The following is a 2,500-nucleotide window of genomic DNA, read 5'->3' on the forward strand; positions in this document are numbered from 1 at the left end:
GGTGTGTGTGTGTGTGTGTGTGTGTGTGTGTGTGTGTGTGTGTGTGTGTGTAAGCTTGTACATGTGTACATACATATGTACGTATAACCAAGCAAGTCACACATAACATTTCTTAATCATTGTTATCAAAAACGTTATGTCTCCCTTTCCTCTCTCCTTGCTCACTCCCATTCCTTATTTATTTCCCCTTTCCTCTTCCTCCTCCCCTTCCTCCCGTCCTTCCTACCTCTCTACCTTAACCCGCCCGAATAAACCTTAATAACATACGAAACAAACGAATATTTTGACTTTTTTCGTAGGACATTAACCAACTGTGATGCCTTTGTTCAAGACCTACATCCGGGAATCTCTCAAGAGTCTGCAATAACCGCGCGTTGCTTTGAGGTCATTGCAGGACAGAGATTCCCGCCGGCGGTGAGAAAGTTTATTGACACCCAGACGCAAGTGACTATGCCCACCTCTCTCTCTCGCTCTCTCTCTCTCTCTCTCTTTCTCTCGCTCTCTCTCTCTTTCTTTCTCTCGCTCTCTCTCTCTCTTTCTCTCTCTCTCTCTCTCTCTCAGTCTCTCTCTGTCTCTCTGTCTCTCTCTCTCTCTCTCTCAGTCTCTCTCTCTCTCTCTCTCTCTCTGTCTCTCTCTCTCTCTCTCTCTCTCTCTCTCTCTCTCTTCTTCTTCTTCTTCTTCTCCCTCTTCCCTGAGCCCAGACGCAAGTGACTCTGCCCTGCTACTCAGAATGCACAACAGAAGTCGATGTGTCTGGGTGCCTGGCGCAGACTGGTCCTGTTCTCGATCAGTTAATGGTGTCTTTGTCTGCTTCTGTTTGTCTGTATGACTGCAGGTTTGTTTGTCTTCGTCTGTGAGTCTGTCTATCTCTAAGTCTGCGTGTTTGTCCGCCTGTCTGCCCACCTGGCTGTCTCTGCTTGCCTCTGTTTCGGTCTGCCTGCTCGCCCGTCTGTCTCTGTCTGTCTGTCTTCCTGCCTGCTCGCTTGCCTGTCTGTCTGTCTGTCTGCCTCTCTGTTTCTCTCTCTCTCTCTCTTTCTTTCTTTCTTTCTCTCTCTCTCTCTTCTTTCTTTCTCTGTCTCTCTGTCTCTCTCTCTCCTTCTCCTGAATAATAACTTGCATCAGAATATTATTTTAGGTTATTTATTAATTTATTTTTATTTAATTTTATTTATTATTATTATTATTATTAGAATTGTGATTTATCATAGGACTTGGATAACAGAATTTAGTATCTGTTTCTAGACATGTTTTCTCAGTGTTTTTCAAAAGTATAACAAATAAATTAATCGATTTTATCAATAAGGTAATTTACATTGTGCTTCTATTTATTCAGCGTCATTATTATTTGTGTTGTCAACGGTGGCTAATTTATGCAAAGTATTTTTTTGCATGAATAGTTACGCTAATAAACACACATACACATACATATACACATACGCACACATTCACACACATGCAAGATTGAATGCATTTGAGGGAAATTTACTTTACACTTTGGAGGCAACAGCTTCCTAGAGGTTTAGTTTTGACGCAACTTTTAACACAAGATATTACTTTAAAATTATTCCCTTTCTGCTGATTCCCTAAGACTTTGGGGCAAATGTTACTTTAGCTGCATTCAGATACCCAGCTACTCTCTGGAACTGCATGATTATTGGATCTTTTGCCTTTGTCTGTGTCTCCTCTTTCTCTTTTTCTCTTAATATCTTCTTTCTCTCTCATTTGTTCCCTTTTTGACTTCTGTCTTTTTATTGGTCTCTCAGTCTAGCTCTTTTATTTGTCTGCTTGTCTGTCTCTTTATCAGCCTGTCTGTTTGTCTCTCTCTCTGTCTGTTGTCTGTCAGTCTACTCACCTATTTGTCTATCTGTCAGTCCACCTGTCTCCCACTTATCTATCTGCCTCTGCCCCTATTTGCCTGGAAGCTCTACCACCCCACTGACTCTCGCTATTTTTTGCTCTATGGGGTGTTTAGTCCACGGTAATCCATGAGAGAGACAGATAATGATGATAATAATCAGTGTCTTCTAGTAAAATGTGTATTTGGAGGTTCTTTTATTCAAATTCTGTCTTGCCGTCATCAAAATTGGGTTTTTAGCATTTCAGTGACTATATTTACAATGACTTGCATTATACTGCATTCATTCTTTTACAGATAACAATGCACATACAACGGTCTACAACAGCCTACCTTTCTCCTTCTCCCTCTCCCCTGCTCTCCCTTTCCTTCTTCCTCTCTCTCCCTCTTCATCACATGTTCTCCTTCTCCTTCTCTGTCACTTGCTTTCCTTCTCCCTCTATTACTCCCTCTCTCTTGCTCTTCCTTACCTTCTTCCTCCCCTCTCCCACTCGCTGTTCTCCCTTTCCCTCTTCCTCTCATTCTCCCTCTCTCTTGCTCCTTCTTCCTCTCTTTCTCTTGCTCTCTTCCTCTTCTTCTCCCTCTCCTTCCCCTTCCCCTTCTTCTCCCTTTCCCTATCCCTCTCCCTCCCTCTCCTTCTCCCTG

Source organism: Penaeus monodon, chromosome 8, assembly GCF_015228065.2.
Source record: "Penaeus monodon isolate SGIC_2016 chromosome 8, NSTDA_Pmon_1, whole genome shotgun sequence".
Lineage (NCBI taxonomy): Eukaryota > Metazoa > Arthropoda > Malacostraca > Decapoda > Penaeidae > Penaeus > Penaeus monodon.